Consider the following 27,551-nt stretch of genomic DNA (forward strand, 5'->3'; position numbering starts at 1 on the left):
CAGCATCATCCCAACCTGGCATTTTTTCATTGTTTTTCAAATTCTCAATGTTCAATGTGGCTGGCAGCTTTTGTATGTCCCTGACTTTCCAGTATCATGGCCACTGAGTTAAAAAAAAAAAAGTTTCAAAGTTTCTGTTTCAAGTAACTTCTAAAACTGAATAATAAAATTAAAGCCCTCACCAAGGGATATGATGACAATTAGAAAATGGCCTGATACATTTATATAACATTTTGCTTTTATACCATGTTTTAAATACAATTTAGCCTCCATTTCTCTAAAAGAAGAAAAATAACTTCACATTCTTTTCCAGCACTCTGTAGAATAAGTGAAATAAAAATTTCACTTATTCCAGCTTATTGGAATTATTTTCTACCAGCATATAGTTAAACATTATTCTCAGCATGTGATGCACACCAGTTTTTCATTAATAATTGATTTGCACATGTTATTTAAATGAACTCTTTTCTAAAGAAGCATAAGTAGTAAAAGTCTTTTTCTCCTGATCACATAAACCAGTAGCTAGTGCAATATACTGTTTGCTAGTAATGGCAGTTCCTAGAGGAAGTTGTTAGCAAAAATATGGAATTGCAGGACAGATGTTGTATTTTGTGTTTAGGCAAGAGAAGACCTTAGATGGTTAGCAGAATGTGACTGTGGGAATTCAATGTTGTACATTATAGTAGCTCAAAGTCTTTAAGACTTGGCATAAAATAACTTCTGAGTACACTGCAATTGTAAGATAACACACTGATATCTGTCTTATCCAGGTAAAACCAAAAGCAGTCATGCTAGGAGAACATGAGACACATAATGTCTATTAACAATCACCCTCAAGGGAAGACATGTCTTTTTAGAATATTATATTTTGATACAAGATGGAATCATATGGTCAGTAACTCAGTTTAAAGAGGACTCAGTAATTACAAAAGGAATATCCCATCTGTCTGTCATTAAAATGTAACAGATATTATGATTTCTCAAAGTGGCTTGTTTAGAGAAAGATTGTTCAATTTTTTGCCTGGAATATGTTCATTTTTGAAGAATGCATGTCTAAGATATCAATTCACTGTACTTCGGCTTTGGACCAAAATACATCCATTAAAAATTTTGTCATTTTAGTGTTGAAATTCTTTGGTTCCTAAAATCAATATTACAAGAGACTAGATTATATTAAAGAAATGTACATTTTCTCTCATTTTACAGTGGAGTACCTAAACACCTTCAGTAAGTGTCCTGCAGGCAGTCACACAGAGTTTCTTCTTTTCAGTTTGGCATGCCTCTCCGTTATTTTTCACCAAGAAAGGCTTATGCTTTTCTGTGCTACAGTGGAACTTATTTAACATGACATAAACGGTGATAGCAGACTGTCTAAAGTGAGCACAGACTGAGATGATAAAATCTTGGCATCATTTCAAAGAAAGTATTGAAAAATGTGCATTTTTAAAATATGTTTTATAGCAAAAGACAAAGATGAGATTCACTTGGTTCAAGGGATGTAGGGCTAATGCACTCAAGTATGGGCATAAATATCTTTATCATTAGGGACTATTGTATCCTTTCCATCTGTAGCTTAATTGCAGCCAGTGCAAGGGAAAAAATATCTAGTAATGACTAACAAGTATATAGTGCTTATCATTGGCCAGATATTATTCTAAATCTGCTACATATATAATTTCTTTTTATTTTTATCTCTATGAATAAGCTATTATTAGTGTCTATATTTTATTTGTAATAAATCTCAGAGAGATTATTTGACTTGCTGAAGGTCATATACCTAAAACATAGTAGGGTTAGAATTTGAACACAGGCAACCCATATTCCCAATGCTTTGTCACTAACCATCTGATAGACGTGGAGTTGGTCACAATATATTGCAATCTCAGTACTCCTATATTATGCTATCATTGAGGAAATTTAGTCTAGTGTATAAAAGCAGTAATATCATAAGCAAGCAAATTATGTCAGTGTTACACCAATAAGCTTAGAGACAAGATCATGACATGTAGTAAGGAAAGTAGGCTTTAGACAAAAATGAAGTCTGAAGTTCAGTGGAATGGCTCTGAGATTCAAAGGAATGAGCTCTACCTTAGCCATATCAGGTTATGTCCTTTTATTGAAATCCTCATAGGATATTGGATTTTGCCTTCATGACATTTCCCACAGTTGACACTATTTATAAAGTTATTTGTATAATGTTTTTACCAAACCAACCTTGAGTGTACTTGTTGGGGTTCAGTCACTCAGTCACTAAGTTGTGTGCGACTCTTTGCGACCCCATAGACTGCAACATGCCAGGCCTCTCTGTCCCTCACTATCTCCCAGAGTTTGCCCAGGTTCATATCCATTGAGCTGGTGATGCTATTCAACCATCTCATCCTCTGTCACTCCCTTCTTCTTTTGCCTTCAATCTTTCCCAGCATCACAGTCTTTTCCAATGAGTCGACGCTTTGCATCAGGTAGCCAGAGTATTAGAGCTTCAGCATCAGTCCTTCTAGTGAATATTCAGATTGGATTTCCTTTAGGATTGACTGGTTTGATCCCCTTGCAGTCCAAGGGACTCTCAAGAGTCTTCTCCAACACCACAGTTCAAAACCACCAATTCTTTTGTGCTCAGCCTTTATAGTCCAACTCTCACATTCATATATGTCTACTGGAAAGACCATAACTTTGACTATATGGATTTGTCAGCAAAGTGATGTCTTTGCTTTTTAATATGCTGTCTAGGTTTGTCATAGCTTTCCTTCCAAGAAGTGAGCATCTTCTAATTTCATGGCTGCAGTCACCATCCACAGTGATTTCAGAGCCCAAGAAGAGAAAATCGGTCACTGCTTCTGCTTTCTCTGCTTCTATTTGCCATGAAGTCATGGGAGCAGATGCCCTGAGTCTCCTTACCTGCTTGCTTTAACACCTGTGTATTGACACCAGGTTGTGGTGAATAAAGTGCAAAGTTTTCTGTAGATACCAAACAAGGAGTATACACAACTAATGCTCAAAAGACCTAAACATCCCGGATGGGCTTCAGGGGAGGATGTTTGAGTATAGACAAGGAGTATAGACAACTAATGCTCAAAAGACCTAAACATCCTGGGTGGGTTTCAGGGGAGGATGTTTGAAGGAAAGGGAAGGACGAGAGTTGCAGGGTGTGTGATCAGCTCATGCACCATCCTCTGACTGGCTGATGGTGAGGTAATAGGGATTAACCTCTTTGATCCTCAGGCTCTAGCTTGTTTTGGAGGTACATGTTCATGGTCATTATGCAGGTAACTTCTTCCATCTGATGGGCATCTTAGTATCTAAAACAGCTCAGGATTGTGCATCAAACACTGTTATCTTTATCTTTCAGAGAGGAACTCAAAATATATGGCTGATTTATAGTTCAAACTGTTACTAATTCTCTAGGCTTAACTGCTACATGTTACTACATGTTCACTTTTTTTCCATCACTAATTCTTCAGCTAGCATTTTGTGACTTAGAGGAGACCTGGGAGACTAAAGCTTGTCTACAAACAAGAGGCTAGAAAGATGGTAATGATAACCCTATATGCAAAACAGAAAAAGAGACACAGATGTACAGAACAGACTTTTGGACTCTGTGGGAGAAGGCGAGGGTGGGATATTTCAAGAGAACAGCATCGAAACATGTATATTATCTATAGTGAAACAGATCACCAGCCCAGGTTGGATGCATGAGACAAGTGCTCGGGCCTGGTGCACTGGGAAGACCCAGAGGGATCAGGTGGAGAGGGAGGTGGGTGGCGGGGGGGGGGGGGGGGGGGGGGTGGGGGGGTGGGGGGTGGGGGGGGTGGGGGATCGGGATGGGGAATACATGTAAATCCATGACTGATTCATGTCAATGTATGACAAAACCCACTACAGTATTGTAAAGTAATTAGCCTCCAACTAATAAAAATAAATGAAAAAAAAAAAAACTAGATTTCATTAAAAAAAATTAAAAAAAAAAAAGAGGCAGGTAGAGAGTACGGGAAAAGAGGCAAGGGAGTCTGTCCAGGAAGGCCCCTTAGAGCCCTGTTCAGTTACACTGTCTGTTTACCTGGAAATTGTATTTCCAGTTATAACAAAATGCTTCAAACACTATAAGTATACTTAAGACTTTTAAAAGAAATTGCAAGTGGGAGTTTCAGAGAGAGTCTAAATAAAACACAATTATAAATGACTCCTAAAAGAAGTTTTTAATTTTAATAATGTCACTTGTCTGCTGATATTTCACTGTGCTTTGTGACCTCACAGACTTCATGAGGCTGTCAGAGAGGCTTCTAAAAACATCATTCTCTTTTGAACATATGTGCTTTACTGAATCTTCCAGGTACTTTGATAAAAAAACTCATGACTGGTTTTTATATAATAAATTAACTGTGAAAACATAGATCAAATAAGAAATGTATTAATAAATAACATGAAATTCTCTAAGTATATGCATGTTGGGAAATAATTCCACTTTACTTGAGAATTTCATTTGATCAATCTATGGATAAGTAGATAAAGCATAATGTGGTATATACATACAATGAAATAGTATTCAGCCTTAAAAAGGAAAGAAATTCTGAAACACACTACAACATGAATGAATCTTGGCATTTGCTAAGTGGAGTAAACCAGACACAAGAGAACAAATGGTGAATGACTGCACTTAAGGTAGGCATGGAAAAACAACTAGTTCCAAATAGGAAAAGAAGTACGTCAAGGCTGTATATTGTCACACTGCTTATTTAATTTATATGCAGAGTACATCATGAGAAACACTGGGCTGGATGAAGCACAAGCTGGAATCAAGATTTCTGGAAGAAATATCAATAACCTCAGATATGCAGATGATACCACCCTCATGGCAGAAAGCAAAGAACTAAAGAGCCTCTTGATGAAAGTGAAAGAGGAGAGTGAAAAAGTTGGCTTAAAGCTCAACATACAGAAAACTAAGATCATGGCATCTGGTCCCATCACTTCATGGCAAGTAGATGGAGAAACAGTGGAAACAGTGGCTGACTTAATTTTGGGGGCTCCAAAATCACTGCAGATGGTGACTGCAGCCATGAAATTAAAAGACGCTTACTCCTTGGAAGAAAAGCCATGACCAACCTAGAGAGCATATTAAAAAGTAGAGATATTACTTGGCCAACAAAGATCCGTCTAGTCAAGGCTATGGTTTTTCCAGTGGTCATATATGGACATGAGAGTTGGACTGTGAAGAAAGCTGAGTGCCTAAGAACTGATGCTTTTGCACTGTGGTGTTGGAGAAGACTCTTGAGAGTCCCTTGGACTGCAAGGAGATCCAACCAGTCCATCCTAAAGGATATCAGTCCTGAATGTTCATTGGAAGGACTGACGTTGAAGCTGAAACACGAATACTTTGGCCACCTGATGTGAAGAACTGACTCGTTTGAAAAGACCCTGATGCGGGGAAAGACTGAGGGCAGGAGGAGAAGGGGATGACAGAGGATGAGATGGTTGGATGGCATCACAGACTCAATGGACATGAGTTTGAGTAAACTCCAGGAGTTGGTGATGGACAGGCAGGCCTGGTGTGCTGCAGTCCATGGGGTCACAAAGAGTCAGACATGACTGAGCGAGTGAACTGAACTGACTGAAGGTATGTATAGTAGTCATTTGTAAAGCCAGGAAATAGAACAGTGGTTACTAGGGGCAGGAAGAAGGGAATGGTAAATACTGTTTAATAGGTACAGAATTTCAGTTTGGGATGATGAAAAGATTATGGTGATGAATGATGATCTTTGTAAAACAGTGTTAATTTACTTAATGCTAACATGCTCTACACTTAAAAATTATTAACTTTATGTATAGTTTACCAAAATAAAAATAATAAGGTAAAAGAGAAATTTCATTTGAAATCAACATCTTATCAGAAATATTGTTGAAGTTGAATTTATGGTGTTATAGGTCTCTTGGGCCTATGTCTATTTATTGATGATCCTATTAAGATTAAAGGGGAAGTTTCATATTATAAAGGCAATTGGTTTGAACTTTACTTTGAATTATTTTGTCTTATGCTTCCTTATAAATGCAATTGTTTTTATTTCCAACTAATCTGTCAATTAGTTAAGAAACTATTTTGTTTTAAAATATCAATATTAGAAGTCAACAAGTTTTTTTATTAAGCATCTGTACAAGCAAGGAAAATAATGCTCTCAATCTTTGTCTAGACATATTTATTTAGAATAAGATATGAATTTTTAAATAATCAGAAATATGTAAAAAATTGAACACAAATGGGCATATAGTAGAAGAATATGTTGATCATGTCTATCCAAATCAATGTTCATATTCATGACAACTAATATTAGTTTTATAAGAATTTTAATGAGACAATGTTATTTTAGATCTTTACTATTATATTAATGAGTATACTGGCAAACAGAGTAATTAACAGTCTAGGCCCTGACTTCAGCTTCCTGGGTTAAGTATCGACTCTGCTACAAAAAGCTGTGAGAACTTCACAAGTACTTCAACATTCTGGGCTTCAGTTTTCTCATTTAAAATATAGAAAAAGAATAATTACTACCTCATAGAGGTGGTTAATTGAGTTACATATATTAAACACCTATAAACTTGTCTGGCACATAATTTAGCTCAAAAATCAATGTCAGTTGTATTACTGTTGTTCAAATACATAATATTTGACATCATACCAAGACTGCAGACATCCATTTCAAAGTATTTTAAAATCGGTGATCATTAGGTAGTTATACATCTGTCTTCATGAGTCTTAATGTCGAGAGGTACCTAGTAGAATTATTTTCAAACCATTTACATGATTAAAGTGATGTCAACAATTTCGGAACAGAACTTTACAATTAATTCAAAACCACCACAATGCCAAAGGGAGAAACAACTTTTGTATTATGATGTTCTCTGTAAACCACCGTTATGGACAAATTGATCTAGATTTGTAATACTATTTTAAAGTATAAGATAAAAAGGGACTCTACCAGAACTGACTTAAAATATTCCACATTTGATGTTTACCTGAGAACAAGCAGAGAAGAATCACTAACCAACATGACATCTTATATTTACCTCATACATTTATGAATTCTAATCTTAAACACCAAAAAAAGTATTATTAAATAATTATACATATAAATTTCAAAACTATTTGCTTATATTCACATGCAGTGGAAATATCCCGTTTTAGGAGGCAATAATCCAGGCATGTCAGGAAAATAAAGTGTGCATATAGTTCAAAATTGAGCTGTATTTTTTAAGCTGAGATGACATATTATAAATTTTTTAAAAATGTCAGTAAGACAAGGCTTTGTATTAAAATATGAGTGAATTTCTCCAAGGTATGTCACATTATGGTATTGTGCTAATGGCCATTTGCAATAGATGCATATCTGAATTCATGATAAGTAAAACTGGAGTTTCTTGTGAAAAGGGTAATTTAGATATAAATACTAGCAAATATAAATTATAAACTAAGTCCTTACACAGGTTTCTAAATAAATTTTCAAGTATTTTAATTCTTGTGGAATTAGTGACTTAATTCTCTTTTAAAACAAATTATTTTCAGAAAAAATTAATACTAACTTAAAAATTCAGCTTTCTTGAGCAATTCTCACTTGTTAAACAGCATTCTTGATATGGTGTTCACTGTGTGAAAAGAAAGCCACTTGTATGAAAATAAAGCCACTTTTAAGTAGCTATTAATGTAACTCTTTGTTTTATAGGAGTCATTTTTTTTTATGAGCTAGTTTTATTGGCAACTCTGACTCAGATTTGAAAAAGGATTTCAATCATAGCCATGCAGTTATTATATTTTTGTATTATGTCAGAATAAAGGAAGAGAAAAATGCACATTTCACCAATAATATTAAGGCATCAAAGTATTACTAGAAAATATTATTTGATGTCAGTTCATGCATAACAATAATAAAGAACTCTGAAGAAACAAAGAATAATGCAAAGAAATCAAATGGCTCTGATAACACTTTCTGGAAGAGAAGATTCTTCTCATTTATATGAATCAAACAAATAATACTGATTTAATCTCAAAGTGTGAATTCATCATGATTGTCATATTTTAATCTAAATAAAGCTCCAATAACTATTCTATAGCATTAAATATTTATCTTCTTATTTACTTTTTACTTTGGGACTTCCCAGGTGCACAGTGCTAAAGAATTTGCCAGCTAGTTCAGGAGAATAGGACTTGCCTGGTGGCTCAGATGATAAAGCGTCTGCCTGCAGTGCAGAATACCCGGGTTCAATCCCTGGGTCAGGAAGATCTCCTGGAGGAGGAAATGGCAACCCACTCCAGTATTCTTGCCTGGATCCCATGGACAGAGGAGCCTGGTAGGCTTCAGTTCATGGGGTAGCAAAGAGTCGGACACGACTGAGCGATTTCACTTTCACTTTCACTTTCAGGAGACTAGGTCAGGAAGATCCTCTGGAGTAGGAAATGGCAACCCACTCCAGTATTCTTCTCTGGAAAATTCCATGGACAGAAGAGCCTGGTAGGCTTCAGTTCATGGGGTCCCAATAAATCAGAGACAACTGAGCACTTGTTACTTCCATGTTGTTCTTTTTTTCCTTTAATCAATGTTCCCAAACATTGACTCGCAAATATGTCATATAATTCAGCAAAGCAAAATAAGTATAAACTATAGATTTTGTTTTAAAGAATGTTACAGAGAACATTATAAAATTCTTCTCTAAATATGTTGAGGGGGTTGCAAGAGTACACAAATTAGTGACTAAAACAACAACAAAGACACCAAGAGAGACTTCCCTGGTGGCCTAGTGGTTAAGACTCCATGCTTCCAATACAGGGAGTGTGGGGAACAGGATCCCATATGCAACACAGTGCACCAAAATTTAAAAAAAAGAAAAGACAAATAGGCGCTGAGAAAGCTCTTCTGTATGATTATCAGCGGAGAAAATTCCTTTCTGACTGAAGTGTTAGCATTGGCAGTGATGATCTTGTTATTATGTTCTACACATGCCAAGGAAAACATTAATCTAAATATAGATTCATGTCTAGCCAATGCATAGAATATGTGACATGGCACTTGGGTTCTATCCTTGTACTTGCTAACATCTCATCACTTTATTTCCCTAGAATTATTTTCTGTTTGTGCTTCCTAGGCATTGCAATGGTAAAGAATCCACCCCAAGTAGGAGTCACAGGTTTCATGGGAATACAGGAGCCTGGTAGACTACAGTCTATGGGGTAGCAAAGAGTAGAATGCAATTGAGCACAGCAGGATGTTTGCTATTTAGCTAAGGTTTTGATTCCCATATCAGAGAACTTTTTTTTTCTTTTTTGCTATTTTCTAAGTGATATTTTTTTTCCCTTTGTGTGATTTCAGAGTCTAATTGCAAATGCAAAGAGAAAAATAGAAAGTAAATCAAAACGTGAGGGATGTATAAACACAAAAAGTTGATTAAAGCTAAAAACATCTTTTGGCACATAAGAAATGCATTTTGGAAATGTTGCTTTAGTGTATACGTAGCAATAATTAATTAGTTAAGGCACATTTATAATATTCTTTTATATATATTTATATCATTGATCTAGTTAAAGCTTTCATGTATGGATGTGAGAAAAAGCTGAGTGCCGAAGAATTGATGCTTTTGAACTGTGGTGTTGAAGAAGACTCTTGAGAGTCTCTTGAACAGCAAGGAGATCCAACCAGTCCATCCTAAAGGAAATCAGCCCTGAATATTCATTGGAAGGACTGATGCTGAAGTTGAAACTCCAATATTTTGGCCACCTGATGTGAAGAACTGACTCATTTGAAAATACCCTGATGTTGGGAAAGACTGAAGGCAGGAGGAGAAGGGGACAACAGAGGATGAAATGGTTGGATGGCATCACTGACTCAATGGACATGAGTTTGAGCAAACTCCAGGAGTTGGTGATGGACAGGGAGGCATGGCGTGCTGCAGTCCACTGGTGTCGCAAAGAGTCGGACACAACTGAGCGACTAAACAACTGAACTGATATCATCAAGCCAAAATATGAACTAAGTCAGGAATGCCATCTCACCTTATAGGCTACTGTGAGGGAGAGTCTAAGAATAGACATGTTTTTGACTATCTAAAGGGATATAGGGATGACATCTACTCCAGAAACTGTTCTCTATGAAGAAATAAACCCAGATGCCCATCAGCAGACGAATGGATGAGGAAGCTGTGGTACATATACACCATGGAATATTACTCAGCCATTAAAAAGAATTCATTTGAATCACTTCTAATGAGATGGATGAAACTGGAGCCCATTATACAGAGCGAAGTAAGCCAGAAAGATAAAGACCATTACAGTATACTAACACATATATATGGACTTTAGAAAGATGGTAACGATAACCCTATATGCAAAACAGAAAAAGAGACTCAGATGTATGGAACAGACTTGTGGACTCTGGGAGAAGGCAAGGGTGGGATGTTTCAGGAGAACAGCATTGAAACATGTGTATTATCTAGGGTGAAACGGATAACCAGCTCAGGTTGGGTACATGAGACAAGTGCTCGGGCCTGGTGCACTGGGAAGACCCAGAGGGATCGGGTGGAGAGGGAGGTGGGAGGGGGGACTGGGATGGGGAATACATGTAAATCCATGGCTAATTCATATCAATGTATAACAAAAACTACTGTAATGATGTAAAGTAATTAGCCTCCAACTAATAAAAATTAAAAAAAAATAAATAAATAAATAAAAAAAAAATAAAACAGAAAAAAAAAAAAAGAAATAAACAACCTGTTACAGCTATTAAAATATAAGAAATGTAGTTTTTTCATAGTTTATGAGTCTATGTGTTGAATTAATTTTAGTCTATTTATTTCCTTGATATATCAGATTTTAACCGAGAAAGAAGTTGATGTGGATATTATAAAAAAGTATATTGCTGTTGTTTAGTCATGTCTGACCATTTGCCACCCCATGGACTGCAGCAGACCAGGCATCCCTGTCCTTCCCTATCTCCTGGATTTTGCTCAGATTCATATCCATTGAGTTGATGATGCCATCCAGCCATCTCATCCTCTGCCACCCCTTTCTCCTCATGTCCTCAATCTTTCCCAGTGTCAGTCTTTTCCTGTGAGTCAGCTGTTTGCATCAGATTGCCAAAGATGGAACTTCAACTTTAGCATTAGTCCTCCCAGTGGATATTCAGGGTTGATTTCCTTTAGGATTGACTGGTTTGATCTCTTTGCAGTCCAAGACACTTTCAAGAATCTTCTCCAGCACCAGTTTGAAAGCATTAGTTCTTTGGCGCTCAGCCTTTTTTATAGTCCAACTCTTACATCTGTACATGATTATTGGAAAACCATAGCTTTGACTATACCGACAGTTGTTGGCAAAGTGATATCTCTGCTTCTTAATACATTGTCTAGGTTTCTCAGAGCTTTTCTTCCAAGGAGCAAGCATCTTTTAATTTCATGGCTTGCAGTCACTGTCTGAAGTGATTTTGGATCCCAAGAAAGTAAAGTCTCACTGTTTCCATTGTTTACTCATCTATTTGCCACTAAGAGATGAGACTGGATGCCATGATCTTTGTATTTTGAATTTGAGTTTTAAACCAGCTTTTTCAGTCCCCTCTTTCACCTCCAAGTATCAATCTATCTAAATTCTTTTAGCCCTTATATTTATAAAAGCAAAAGAATTGAGTGATTTGGGATTCCTAAGGTCTGACATGATGTGATTTTACCACACATCTTCAACTTTGTATTGAAAGGTATGAATGTTTTCTAGGAATAAAATTCTTCAAATTAAATCACTTGTTAAATATAAGTTCCAATATCTGTATAATTTAAAAGAAAAGAAAATAGCATTTATTTATGAGAAATAAAAAAAGCTACTCACTACCTTTCGAAGTTACTTTAAGGAAAGAAAATGATCAGATTTCCTTACTGCACTGTGTTAAGAGAATTTGAAGAGTTGATTCTACCTTATAGAAATGTAACAGCTATAAACCCTCATGTGTGTGCATGCTCAGTCGCTCAGTCATGCCCGACTCTTTGTGACCCCATGGACTGCAGCTCGCCAGTCTCCACTGCCCATGGGATTTTCCAGGCAAGAATACTGGAGTGGGTTCCTATTTCCTTCTCCAGGGGATCTTTCTGACCAGGGATCAAACATGCCTCTCCTGCATTAACAGGTGAATACTTTACCATTGAGGCTCCAGGGAATTCTATAAACCCTCATGGATTAAAAAACATGTAGTCTTATATCTCTGTCATCAACTGTTATTAAGATTTCTTATTTCAAAATTAGAAACCTTTCAAACATTTCAATAACAGTATCATTAAGAGTACTTGCCTTCTCATATTTTATACAACACTTTCATATATAATTTCTTACTTGGAACTTAATGTATTCTTGCTCACCAGATAAAAGATAAAGGTTGAATAAATAGCATACATGGAGAGAAGTTTGTAATGTGTCTGATGAGCCAGGTACAGTAAATTATAAAGCAAAGACAAGATCAAGAATCAGGGGGTAGTAAACACATATGGAGAAAGTGAAAATCACTGAGGAATGAGAGAGATAACAGAAATGGATGCTGTCAGTGTTAGGACTGTATGTACTGTGAACTGCAAAAAATAAATAATAGAATGAAGTGACTTTTAAATCACTTGGGAAAAGCTTAGTGAAATATCTCTCAGGAAACCTAGTGAAATTCTCTGATAATACAGAAAAATGTTCAATTGCCTAAATTTGTTCCTATCTAGAATAGTATCAGAGCTGTTAACTAATCAGAATGTAACATTCCCATAATGACACTTTATGAGACCCATTTTCCACCTTGCTGCTCCTAAAAATCAAATTACATACATTTAGCAATTTTCTAAGTGCTCTAAAAATATCTTTATTCTCTCATCTTGCTATTTGAAGTTTTATTTTTCCAACTAGCACTTCCTGCAAGAGAGAAATTAATGGGAAAGGCAAAGGACACTTAGAAATAATATTTTCTTTTAGTTTTAAGATTATTGACACCAAAGGAAAGGTCATTTGAGTTTAGTTTAAAATTGCTGTAAATTGTTTTGTTTGTTGCTCTTTAAAAATAATCATAGTAGAAATACTGACTTGTCTCGTTCATTCAGTGAAAGATTTGGACAAGTCCTACCATGGAAGTGGGCTTCCCAGATGGCGCTAGTGGTAAAGAATCCATCTGCCAATGGAGGAGACTTTTTAAGAGACACGGGTTCAATCTATGATTGGAGAAGACTCCTGGAGAAGGGCATGGCAACCCACTCCTGTATTCTTGGCTGGAGAATTCCGTGGACAGAGGAGCCTGGCTGGCTACAGTCTAGAGGATCACAAAGAGTTGGACAGGACTGAAGAGACTTAGCACAGCACATACCATAAAAGTAGTGACTTTGTTGTACTGTGTGGACTTTAGACACTTAACAGGATTGTTGAGCCCTTAGAATTTCTAGCTGTATAATTCTGAAGGCCTCCATTAGAAAGACTCTTATTCTAGACCAGTGCTATTCAAAGTGCTGTTACTCAACAACTCATGATGCTTATCTGAGAATGAAACTTTAGGTGCGGCATCCTTCCATAAGAAAACCACTGTATAAGATAATTTTTACCTGAATTAACATATTTGATCTGTAAAATAGTTGATTACATGTTGATTTTAACATTTATATGAATTTTACTACTTAAATAAGTTTATCTTGACCCTATTATATTTAGCAGCTAATTTGTCTAAAGTGAACAAAATAAAATTCATAATCAATTAAATGTAAAATAATATAGATAGTGAATGATAAGTAGGGGAAATCCTTAGTATCAACAGTCCTTTATTTTAATCCTATGCTCTTTTCATAAATTGCTCACTGTTTAAATAAAATATTCTGTTTCTGGTCTGTTAGCTTTGGAAAGCTGTGTATTTAACAAGTTATAATATTTTAAAGGATTTTAACTTGAGTTGAAAGTGTATGATTATGTTTGCATGCATAGTCAGTATATCATGCACATGTGGAAGGTTTACTTTCTGCTCATGACTAAATAAGTACAAGAAGTCTTGTATCAAATAGGGCATATGATGAGTTAGAAAATGTTTTGAAGTCACAGTGATTATACTTCCAAATACGAGCAGCTAACTAAAAACAAGTTGAGTGCATATGGTTTCCACCAATTTCAAAAAGTTGAATATTTCAAACTAAAGTTTGAAACTGAGAGAGTCAATTCCTAAGCAGGTTGATAAGAAGTCCGGAGTCCCTGAGATGGAGAAAGGGATCTGGGGATCTCAAGAAGGAGTTGGCGTCTGGAATGCTCAAGGAGGAAGAAAGGACAAATGTCTTTTTTTCCTCTACATTCAGCAAAAGATTCTGAAATGCAGTACTTGGATGCAATCTCAAAAACGACAGAATGATCTCTGTTTGCAAGGCTAACCATTCAATATCACAGTAATCTAAGTCAATGCACGCAAAAAAGATGTCCTTTTCACTATAGGGGACTGGAATGCAAAAGGAGGAAGTCAAGAAATACCTGGAGAAACAGGCAAATTTGGCCTTGGAGTACAGAATGAAGCAGGGCAAAGACTAATAGAGTTTTACCAAGAGAACGCATGGTCATAGCAAACAGCCTCTTCCAACAACACAAGAGAAGACTCTATACATGGACATCACCAGATGGTCAATACCAAAATCAGATTAATTATATACTTTGCAACCAAAGATGGAGAAGCTCTATACAGTTGACAAAAACAAGACCAGGAGCTGACTGTCACTTTGATCATGAACTCCTTATTGCCACATTCAGACTTAAATTGAAGAAAGTAGGGAAAACCACTAGACCATTCAGGTATGACCTAAATTAAATCCCTTATGATTATACAGTGTAAGTGAGAAATACATTCAAGGGATTAGATCTGATAGACAGTGTGCCTGAAGAACTATGGGTGGAGGTTCATGACATTGTACAGGAGGTAGTGATCAAGACCATCCCCAAGAAAAAGAAATGCAAAAAGGCAAAATGGTTGTCTAAGGAGGCCTTACAAATAACTGTGAAAAGAAGAGAAGTGAAAGGCAAAGGAGAAAAGGAAAGCTATATCCCTTTGAATGCAGAATTCTAAAGAATAGCAAGGAAAGATAAGAAAGCCTTCCTCAGTGATCAGTGCAAAGAAAATAGAAGAAAGCAATAGAATGGAAAAGAACAGATATATCTTCAAGAAAATGAGTGATACCAAAGGAACTTTTCATGCAAAGATGGGCTCAATAAAGGGAAGAAACAGTATGGACCTAAAAGAAGCAGAAGATATTAAGAATACAGAGAGAACTATACAAAAAAGATCATCATGACCCAGATAACCATGATGGTGTGATCTCTCAGCTAGAACCAGACATCCTGGAATGTGAAGTCAAGTGGGCCTTAGGAAGCATCACTACAAAGAAAGCTAGTGGAGGTGATGAAATTCCAGTTGAGCTATTTCAAATCCTATAAATGCTATAGGTAATGCTCTAAAAGTGCTGCACTCAATATGCCAGCAAATCTGGAAAACTCAGCAGTGGCCACAGGACTGGAAAAGGTCAGTTTTCATTCCAATCCCAAAGAAAGGCAATGCTAAAGAGTGCTCAAACTACCTCACAATTGCCCTCATCTCACATGCTAGTAAAGTAATGCTCAAAATTTTCTAAGCCAGGCTTCAACAGAATGTGAACTGTGAATTTCCAAATGTTCAAGCTGGATTTAGAAAAGGCAGAAAAACCATAGATCAACCTGCCAACATCCGTTGGATCATTGAAAAAACATGAGAGTTCCAGGAAAACATTTATTTCTGCTTTACTGACTATGCCAAAGCCTTTGACTGTGTGGATCACAATAAACTGTGGAAAATTCTTATTGAGATGTGAATACCAGACCACCTGACCTGCCTCTTGAGAAGTCTGTGTGCAGGTCAGGAAGTAACATTTAGAACTGGACATGGAACAACAGACTTGTTCCAAATATGGAAAAGTGTATGTCAAGGCTGTATGTTGTCATCCTGCTTATTTAACTTATATGCAGAGTACATCATGTGAACAGCTGGACTGGATGAAACACAGTTGGAATCAAGATTGCCAGGAGAGATATCAATAACCTCTCATATGCGGAAGACACCACTCTTATGGTAGAAAGAGAAGAACTAAAGAGCCTCTTGATGAAAGTGAAAGAGGAGAGTGAAAAAGTTGGCTTAAATTTCAATATGGCATCTGGTCCCATCACTTCATGGCAAATAGATGGGGCAACAGTGGCCAACTTTATTTTTTGGGGGCTCCAAAATCACTGTGGATGGTGACTGCAGCCATGAAATTAAAAGACGCTTACTGCTTGGAAGGAAAGTTACGACCAATCTAGACAGCATTTAAAAAGCAGAGACATTACTCTGCTGACAAAAGTCCATCTAGTCAAAGCTATGGTTTTTCCAGTAGTCATGTATGGATGTGAGAGTTGGTCTATAAAGAAAGCTGAGTGCCAAACACTTGATGATTTTGAACTGTGGTGTTAGAGAAGACTTGAGAGTTCCTTGGACTGCAAGGATATCCAACCAGTCCATCTTAAAGGAAATCAGTACTGAATATTAATTAGAAGGACTGATGCTGAAGCTGAAACTCCAATACTTTGTCCACCTGAAACTTGCTTATTTGAAAAGACCCTGATGCTGGGAAAGATTGAAGGTGGGTGGAGAAGGGGACGACAGAGGATGAGATGGTTGGATGGCATCACCAACTCAATGGACATGAGTTTGAGTAAACTCCAGGAGTTTTTGATGGACAGGGAGGCCTGGTGTGCTGCAGTCCATGGGGTTGCAAAGAGTCGGACACGACTATATGACTGAACTGAACTGAATGTGTTGTTACCTTTTAAACATTTAGAAAATTAGTTTGGCACTGTATCATTGTCCCACAGACATTTAAACCAACCTAAATTAGCTATTATATTGTGGTTTGAATTTGTATCTCGGCCTCTGTGCTGGGGAAGGGAGCTGGGAAGGCCAAGGAGGTGGCAGATAGAAATTTGCTTTTCACTTCCCACATACTGCTGCTACTCTCACTGTAAAATTTTCAGTGAATATTTGTTGAATGCAATGCAGATTCAGAGGTTTATAAATGAGTTTATTTATATTAAAATTTTTAATAGTTCTGATTTATTTTTTAGATTCTCCCTCTCATTCTCTCCTTGTCTGTCCCAGCCTTCATTCCCCTTTCTTCCCCGCCTTTCTCTTTTCCTCCTCTTTCCCCTGACTTTAATTTTTGCTACTGTAGAGCAGAAAAACTTGTAGTATATATCTATTGTTCAAAGTTAATATAACTTCCTGGTTATAAATCTTATATAAATAAAGCATGAATGTGAACAGAAACACTACCATGAATTAATTTCAGTTATTTTCTCTTGTAATAATCACCTCCCACTAGGAAAGAGACCTATATTTGATATTAAATAAAAGTGGATGACAGTGAAGTTTTATTTGCCATAAAGTAGTGAAAGTGTTAGTTGCTCAGTCATGTCCAATTCTTGCTACCCCAGGGAATGTAGCCCTCCAGGCACCTCTGTCCATGACATTCTCTGGGCAAGAATACTGGAGTGGGTAGCCTTTCCCTTCTCCAAGGGATCTTCCCAAACTAGGGATTGAACCTTGGTCCCCCACATTAAGGGCAGATTCTTTACCATCTAAACCATCAGAGAAGCCCATGTTTGCTATATTATCCCCTAAATCTCAGCTGTTATTGGTGCAGAAATATGCCAACTTTTCCTAGATAGTGTATAGCTACAAATGCAATTTCAACAGACTACTCTGGATCATGACTTCCAGCACAGAGTTTAATATTACATTTCTTGTTCTCAAACAGTGAATTAGAAATGAGAACCGCTTTAAGAAAAGTGAACCTAGGTTAGCATTTCAGGCTTCAGGTAATCCCTAGTTTCTCTTTTAAGGCAACCTGAGGAAATACTTGTCCCTTCCACTTCACTGCATGTCTTCTTTTCTTATCAAGGTTTATCATTTTGGTTTGCTGACATGACCTTTTGCTACTGAACTTAACTTCATAGACAAAGCAAATACTACATTTTTCACCTTCTTACTCTGTGTACATCATGTTCTGAAGATACTTACAACTCAAACAGCATGACAAAAAATAACATTTTTAGTGATGAAGAAAATTAGGTGACAGAGTACTCCAAAATACCAATGCAAATTTAATGAAAATTGAAAGAGCTAGTTTTTTTTCTTTTTTTCACATGAATAGATATTTTCTTACAGAATAAATACAGGGTTGCTTGAGTGAAAAAACTACTGATTGGCAAGACAGGAGGAAGGCTGTCCTATTTTATATATAAATGTGGATGGGGGAATACATGTAAATCCATGGCTGATTCATGTCAATATATAGCAAAAACCACTACAATATTGTAAACTAATTAGCCTCCAACTAATAAAAATAAATGGGAAAAAATTAAAAATAAATAAATAAATAAATAAATAAAAATAAAAAAATGTGTAAGTATTTCTTTAAATACTTGGAACTTAAAAGGACTCCCTAACCTCTCCCATCAAAAAAATCTACCAATCTAATTAATGAGAATGTGTTTTCTACTTATTTGTGGAAACATGTTAAAAACAAATTTAAGCATTATCCTTCCTGCAAAAATAAGCAAGATAAGCAGTATAAATGAAAACTTTACCTTCAAAAAAGAATAATTAAAAAAGTAGCAGTGTTATGATTAATATTTTCACCATCTAAATTAACTAAGTTCATATATCAAAGAGATGTATTTCATTGTAACTTTCTGTAGAAGCTTTCTATTTTTAGAGAAATATAATTAGACATGGGCTTCCCTTGTGGCTCAGCTGGTAAAGAATCCACCTGCAATGCAAGAGACCTGCATTCCATTCCTGGGTTGGGAAGATCCTCTGAAAAAAGGAAAGGCGACCCACTTCAGTATTCTGGCCTGGAGAATTCTGAGGACTGTATAGTCCAAGGGGTTGCAAGTGTATTTGATATTTATATAAAATAATATTAGTATTCTAAAAATATATTTCATCTAAGGGCAGACATTAAAATTTCTCACCTTACAGGTTATATTGATGCATCTTAAATAGGAATTTTATAAATATATGTATAATTTAGCAATCTAGATTTGATAGTTACACTTCATTTTTATAGACTGTTGAATTTTTGTCATTTATTGCTGAAAAATTTCTGAGTCTTGGCAGCTTTTATTAATTTAACCTTAAACATATTTTAATCAGAGGCCTATGCTGAGTCATGTTTATTTTAATTAGAAACTGTCCCCAAGTAAAATGTTCAGGAAGCCCATGAATTTCAAAATTGATATTTTGCAGAAAGAAAATATTTCTTCAGAATTTTAATTAAATGGTGTATTATCATGTATAGTAATTACTGATGAATGATATCAATATTGGTATATACACAGATAGATAGACATAAGAGAGGTAGCTGTTTAGTTTAGCTGCTCAGTCGTGTCTAACTCTTTGTAACTCCATGGACTGGAGCCTGCCAGGCTCCTCTCTCCATGAGATTCTCCAGGCAAGAATAGATGTATATATTATGAGACTATTGTTACATCAAAATATTGCTATATACTATTTATTATGCCACTAATTATTCTCTTAAGATGCTTAATGTAAATGATGAATTGAGAGAGAGATGCCCTTATTCCTACAAATGACACTGACGCTGTTGTTTGATAAAGGTAGACTGCATGCATGCAGGCTAAATTGCTTCAGTCACGTCCGTCTCCTTGCAATCCTATGAACTCTGTCCAGGCTCCTCTTCCATGGGATTCTCCAGGCAAGAACACTGGAGTGGGTTGCTGTGTCTCCTCCAGGGAATCTTCCCAACCCAGGGATCAAACCCTCCTCTCTCAAGTCTACCTGCATTGGCAGGGGGATTCTTTACCACTAGCACCACCTAGGAAGCACTTAAGGGATATTATGTTGCAGTAACTAGATATATGTATTTTAAAGTTGTTCGCTCATGTCAGCTTATTTTATCCCTCATCTCCTTCAATAAGGTTGTGGCATAATGTAAAATACTACTAATTATTTTCTCCCAGTCTTTGGTATGTCTTCTTATTCCTTTGGTGTTTTTTTACACAGAAGATGTTTTTAATTTTCTTTCAACATGTATATTTTTTCCTCATTATGGGTCATACTTTAGGATTAGGGCTTCCCCTGTGGCTCAGCTGGTAAAGAATCTGCCTGCAATGCTGGAGACCTGGGTGTGACCCCTGGGTTGGGAAGATCCCCTGGAAAAGGGAGAGGCTACCCTCTCCACTATTCTGGCCCAGAGAATTCCATGGACTATACAGTCCATGGGGTCACAAAGAGTAGGACAAGACCGAGTGACTTTCACTTAGGGGTTATCTAAAAGCTTTCCAAAATTAAGGTCATGTGGATTTTTGTCCTCTGTTTTACCCTGGAAATTTTATAGTCTTATTTTTTACATTGAGGTCTATCACTTATTTTGAGTTCACTTTATATAAGGTATGAGGTATGTATCCAGATTACCTTTTTATTTTATTTTGCTTTATTTTTCATATGGATACTCAATTGATCAAGCAGCACCATGTGTTTAAAAAAAAAAGCACCGTTTTCCATTGGATTGATTCACATATTGTCAAAGATCAGTTGACTACCTTTGTGCAGGTTTATTTCTGGGCTCTTTATTCTAACTATTGTGCTTATTTCTAATCTGTTGCTTTGATCTTTGCATGTTTATAGAAGTCATACCAAGTCACTCAGTTGTCTTCAACTCTTTGTGACCCTTTGGACGGACTGCAGCTTGCCAGGCTCTTCTGTCCATGGGATTTTTCCAGGCAAGAATACTGGAGTGGGTTGCCATTTCCCTCCCCAGTGGATCTCATCCCAACTCAAGGATCAAATCCATGTCTCCTGTGTCTCCTACATTGCAGGCAGATTCTTCACCTGCTGAGCCATAAAATAAAATTTATCATTTTAACCATTTCAAGTGTGCAGTTTGAAAATGAAATGAAGTTGCTCAGTCATGTCTGACTTTTTGTGACCCCCATGGACTGTAGCCTATGCGTCTCCTCCATCCATGGAATTTTCCAGGCAAGAGTACTGGAGTGGGTTGCCATTTCCTTCTCCAGGGGATCTTCCCAACCCAGGGATTGAACCCGGGTCTCCTGCATTGCAGGCAGATGCTTTACCATCTAAGCCACCAGGGAAGCCAGTTTAGTGGCATTTAAATACATTCACATTTTGTTTGTTTAGATTTTGTATGCAATTTCATTTACAGTATCTAAATACTGAATAAAATTAGATATATTTCTGTTCTTCATCTTTAGTTTCAGAGAAACAGAAACCAAATGATACTAAAATAAGACTGTAACTTTTCACACTGTTATATTGAATTTATTACATGAATTCTAAAACTTTGCTCCATCTTAAAATGCTTTTTTGTGAGTTACAAATGGAATTTTATTATACAAGTTTTTCTAGACATATTGTAATAAAGCAACAAGCAATATTGACTTCAAAGATAATATACAATGCAGAAATATCAGGATCATGAGTAGTTATATAAAGGTTACAGTGTAAGATAAATTATATTTGCAATAGAGGTTTAAATCAAATTCTAGATATTATATCAGAGTTTCCAAAGCCATTTTATGTAGGGCAGAATTTCATAGAAAATATTTTGAGCTTCCCAAAGCAAGATTTGATTTTACAAAAGACGTTGCATATTTCAAGACATAGTAGGTAAATAATGGTGAAATTCTGGGCTGCACAGAACCCATTCCACCCATGGAGAAAAGGTTCTGAACAGATACAGACAGGATACAGAGAAGTGCTCAGCTGCCAAAGCTTTTAGTTCAGATAATATTGACTCCAATGAGCAAAAATCTTATATCTCACTTGGATAAACATTTTCAAAGACAGATAAACTACAGAAACACTTTTCTATTTTTAGGTTTTAAGATTACATTATTTTAAAATCTCCTGACTTCAAAGAGAAACATTGATTATTTAAAATACCTAAGGAAAACCATCAGATAAAACATTTAACTGATTGTATCATTAGTTTCTCTTCTCACCCAAGTTGGCCAAGTATGTTTTCTATTTCTTATCTCCTTCTAAAGTAACAGCTTGCAGGGAGTTGGGGGAGTGGGGGCGGTAAAATCTAGTTGAAACTTTTACTGGAAATCCTGAAGTTGTAATGATGGCCAGTGACTTGAATATCAAGAATAGCAATGCAGAAAATTGCTAGAAGACAATCTCCTCTGTTCCTTTTGAGCATTTCAGTCATAGCAATTTCAAACTTTATTCCTTTTTCAAAGCTAGCCCATTCATGTCAGCAAAAATGTTGGTGTCACGACTGGAGAAAATTAATATAGTATGTATGATTTCCCTCAAGTGTCATCTCAACCTTCTTTAACTCTCTGTTTCACTCCCACTTACATTTGTTACAGTTCCTTTAAATTCAGTAGACTCTGTCCTCAGGCACAAGGTTAATATCTTCCCTGTACTCAAGTCACCCCACTCTCATTTCTCCTTGAATTATTTTTCAAATCATATTAGATCAGCATTTTTGAGTGTGTGTGTTTGTCTCTGCTCCATCCCCAGTGTCTAAATCAGTATCAGTATCCATATCGGTACCGAAGTTCATGCGTGCTAAGTCCCCTCCATAGGGTCTGCCTCTGCGACCCCATGGACTATTAGCCCACCAGGCTCCTCTCTGTCCATGAGATTCTCCAGGCAAGAATATGGAGTGGGTTCCCATGCCTTCCTCCAGGGAATCTTCAAGTCCCAGGAATCAAACCCTCATCTCTTGTGTCTCCTGCATTGGCAGGCGGGTTCTTTACCACTAGAGCCACCTTGGAAGCATATCAGTACCTGCATTATATGTATTCATGTGTTTCCCTCTCTCTCCCATTTTTAATATAGCCCTCCTCAGATTTTTTAGTCTTCTTCATAAGGTCTTAACTTTCCCTCTTGCCTCTCTTTTCCAGTATCTTCTCTTCATCTCTCTTTCTTATCACCTTCATCTTATTCCCTTCATTCTGCTGAAGTGTTTTTAAAGTTATCAGTTACCTAACCTCCAAATGGCCCCTTCATGTTTCCCCCTGCTTTTTTGTCTCTGCATAAACCTAAAACAGTTCTTTATTTCTTAAACTCTTGATCTGTAAAATATTAATCTCTCATTATTCTTCTAAGTCTTGTATTGTTATGTCTCATCTTCATTGACTTCCATCCTTCTACTAATCAAAGTTCCTCCCCAAAGTTCTCCCCTATGTTTATTTTATTCTATTAATGTATTTTTTTTCTTGTGAAATTCCATCTACTTTCATAGCTTCAAATGTTTTAAAAACTGGATGTTAATTACTAGCTATTGCACTGAAGCCTATACTAGAATGGTGTGTTTATCATTTCATATAATGCCTACACAATCTTGCAATAGGAGCTGCTAATTTTCACATTTTAAAATAAAGGAAGTGTTAATGCGCATATATATGTGGGCTTTCCTGGTGGTTTAGAGGGTAAAGAACCAGCCTGCAATGCAGAAGACCCAGCTTCAATCCCTGGGTCAAGAAGATCCCCTGGAGAAGGAAATGGCAATCCATTCCACTATTCTTGCCTAGAGAATACTATGGACAGATGAGCCTGACAGGCTACAGTCCATGGGATCGTAAAGAGTCGGACATGACTGAGCACTTTGCATTTAAAGTACTTAGAAATGGGGACACCTGAGCTCCAAGGGAGAGTTCTATCAGATGGGATAATACAGGAACCTTATAGGAAAAGAGTGTTTATTTGTGTTTTGACCTGAGATCTAACTGGGAAACAGGCATAGAAATCAAAGACAGTTACATGTGTGAAAGTCATATTCTGAAATTAGATAATTTCTTATTGGTGACAACTATGTTCAAGACTCCCCAAAATACCACACAAGGTTATATGTGTTGAAAATTCTGGCTAGTTGTTTCACATTCGGTAGTCATTCTGAAAATAAATTTGCCATGTATCCAGTGTTACTTTGTCTGTCAGAAATGAGTTTGGGTCTAGAGTTTTTAGTAAAAATTCAGATGCCATATAAAGTCAAAACTAGACCCTCAAGGGCTGATGACAAGCTCTCTTTGAGTCAGGAGAACAAAAATACTGAATTGCAAATCTAAACATTTTCAGTGGAAGTTGTTATCTGATTCACTTTATTAAATAGTTGATTTTGAGGAAATGGCTGATGAGGTTTCTTAGACAATAAATACATAGAACATCTAGCTGAGTAAATTGAATGGGGATAGACTGAAAAGGTAAGTCATCCTCAAGCACAGTTGTTCTCCAAACTCTTCATACTATTTATACTTTGACTCTGAACAAACATCATATATTTGTGTAAAGTAAAATGGAGCTATGAATTGAGATAAGCAATAAACATTTTCTTATCTCCTCCTATTGATGTGCCTTATATAATCAACACTGATACTGAGATTTGAGAGAAACTTTACAAAAAACAGCAAAATAAAACCTTCCTTGAAAAAAGGAAAGTTTTTTTCTTAAATCATCATTGAAGAAGGTTATTTCAAACACTCATTTTGAACATTTTATGTATATAAATAGCTAATATGATTGCAAGGAGAAAGGAGTTCAATAATGAAAAGCACACCAGAAATCAATCATCTATATAATTGCTAAGTTTTCTGGTATCTCAAAACCTTTGTGAATCTCACTGCTGAGTTGCTATGCTAATGTGTGAGTTTTCCTATCAAGTACAGAAAGAAAAGGTGCAGGATTATTTTGGTCCTCACAGAAACCAAGGCTTCACACATCTGACAACACTTTAATCAGGACACCAGAGCAAATGCAGGAACTGTTTCCATTTTTAGTCTCACAACTCATTCGTTAGTGTTGCAAAAGAACAGAGTGTTATATGATAACCATTTGATGTTTATTTTAGATGTGCATTATTCTTTATGTGAAAGTTTCCCTGATGCAAAACCTTCCTTATTCTTCATACCACCATCTGTGGTATGGTGCCTCAGTGGAAACTTCCTGTAATCTGGCTTGAAGTCAGAAATATTGTTCCTAAAATTTCCTTGTAGTTTAGCATCTAAAGATGTTATTCTGAATGTTTATTTTGGATACCTATATATCTGATAAGTTCAGGAACACCATCAAAGCCTTTAAAATTCAGTAATAAGGGAGAAAAAAGTAATTTTTCCCCTGGTTTTCTTTTAAGCCTTGGACTAGAATGTATTATAGCCAAAGATTGGGCCAGATACCTTAGAGAACTGAGAGATGAGCATATTCCAGATGGTGATGACTTATATCTCCTACTGGTAATATCTATTCTTCTTAATGTTATCACATCTCTAACCTCATCTGTCTACTAACTAAATCTCATTTACTGAATTTTAAATAAATTGTGTATATTCAAAGTACACAATATGATGTTTTAAATATATAGAGATATATATAGTGAAATGACTACTACTCTCAAGTCAATTAATTATACATCTCATCACATAGCTACCACATTTTTTGTGTGTGGTGAGAGCACCCAAGATCTACTCTCTGGAGATTTTCAGCAGAGAATACAGTATCATTAATTATACTCACCAGGCTTACACTTGAGCTCTAAAATTCATTCATCCTGAATAACTACAATTTTATGTCCTTTAACCAATATCTCCCCATTTCCCCCACCTCCTCATGCATGGAAATCATCATTCCACTCTCTGCTTCTGTAAATTCATTTTCTTTTCCATATATAAGTAAGATCATGTAGCATGTTTCTTTCTGTGTCTGGTTTATTTCATTTAGCCTAATGTCTTGCAGATTTATCCATGTCCTCACAAAAGCCTATAAAGCCTATATACATATATGTAAACACATATCTATATACACCTGACCCTAACCCTGATTTTTCTTACATGTATATAGGCTTCCCTGGTGGCTCACTGGTGAAGAACTCTCCTGCCAGTGCAGGAAATGCAAGTTCAATCCATGAGTCAGGAAGTTCCCCTGGAGAAGGAAACGGCAACCCACTCCAGCATCCTTGCCTGGGAAATCCTATGGACCGAGGAACCTGTCAGGCTGCAGTCCATGCCATGGCAAAGAGTCAGACACTATGACTCAGTGAGTGAACAACAAGAACAATAAAATATATGTGTAAGTAATAGCCAGACAAAAAATAAAGATAACTATAAAACTGAGAAACATCTTTTACTAGTGTGATTATGCAACTGTTACTCACTTAATACCATTATATCATGATTGGTCAACAAGTACCACCCAAACTACCATTTAATAGAAAAACCAATAATCACTTTTTAAAATCCAGATGCATGTCAGATTTATTTGGAATTTTTTGAAGAATACAAATGCCCAGGTATTGTTTTTTCACCAGAACTCCAGATTGTTTCTAGTGAGCAACAATGTTGAAAAACAACTGGGTTATATGAGGATCTTTTACCTTCATCTAATTTGCTTCATTTTTTCTATTTCATATTCGGTGCTCCCATTTCATTTAGTTTATGTTTTCCAATATTTCCATCTCTTCTTTTTTTTCATTTTTTTCTCAAGACTTTATCAAACATTAGAAAGGCTTTTGTATACATATACATAAATAATATGTATAATATATTTAATTTAGAAGACATTAATTTTTGGCTAACTAAAAAATGTATGACATTTTGATTCCACTTGTTTGACTTAGTACAAATAGAACACTAGATTTCTAATTTAAAAAAATAAATATGCAACAAGCAACAGAGGTTTACTATATAGCACAGGGAACTATAGTCAATATCTTGTAATAACCTATAATGCAAAATAATTTAATAAATAACACATATGTATGTATAACTGAATCACAAAAAATCATTTTACTTTTTCAAATTTAGTAATGTTTATCTTTTTGTCAGGTTTTCTAAATGTCCTATGAAAATCTAATAACAATGGGTAAGATACAAAATTTTAAATCTATTTTTGTAGGATATAAGATTAATATAAATTAATATAAATATAAATCTATTATATTTAAATTATTAATGGCATCATTTAAGATTCTATTCTTATTTTTTATGCACTTGATAAAATTTTCTCAGAGAAATGTTAATATGTCTCACTATGATTATATTTTTTTCTGTTTCCTTATATTTCTTTTGATTTTTCTTTATGTATCTTTAGTTCATTATTATTAGTTGTCTAATGGTTTACGATGTCTGTCTACTTTGTGAATTGTACCTTTTATCATTAAAAATATTCATCTTTGTTTCATTTAAAAAGAAATACATAAAGAAATATATAAAGTATGTGAGTGTGTGTATGTATATATGTATATATATATATATATATATATATATATATATATATACATAAAACAATTATATTTAGCCATTAATCCATTGAAACATACTTAGGTGGTTGACAGATATTGGCTATTGTGAAGAATGTTTCAATGGACATAGGAACATAGATATCTCTTTGAGGTACTGATTTCATTTTCTTTGGATATATACCCAGAAGAAGGATTGCTGGATCAGATGGTACTTTATCATTATTTTTTTAAAGGTCCTCCATTGTCTTTTTCAG

The 27,551-nt window shown here is 35.8% G+C and overlaps 1 non-coding gene across 1 annotated transcript; it reads right to left on the minus strand.

The window, feature by feature from the left end:
• Window positions 1–21,112: 21,112 nt before the first annotated feature.
• On the minus strand, window positions 21,113–21,184 carry TRNAC-GCA (transfer RNA cysteine (anticodon GCA)). Its single transcript has one exon. It is a non-coding gene; the product is annotated as a tRNA-Cys (tRNA).
• Between the last annotated feature and the right edge of the window lie 6,367 nt (window positions 21,185–27,551).

The sequence above is a fragment of the Odocoileus virginianus genome, chromosome 22 (assembly GCF_023699985.2).
Source record: "Odocoileus virginianus isolate 20LAN1187 ecotype Illinois chromosome 22, Ovbor_1.2, whole genome shotgun sequence".
NCBI lineage: Eukaryota > Metazoa > Chordata > Mammalia > Artiodactyla > Cervidae > Odocoileus > Odocoileus virginianus.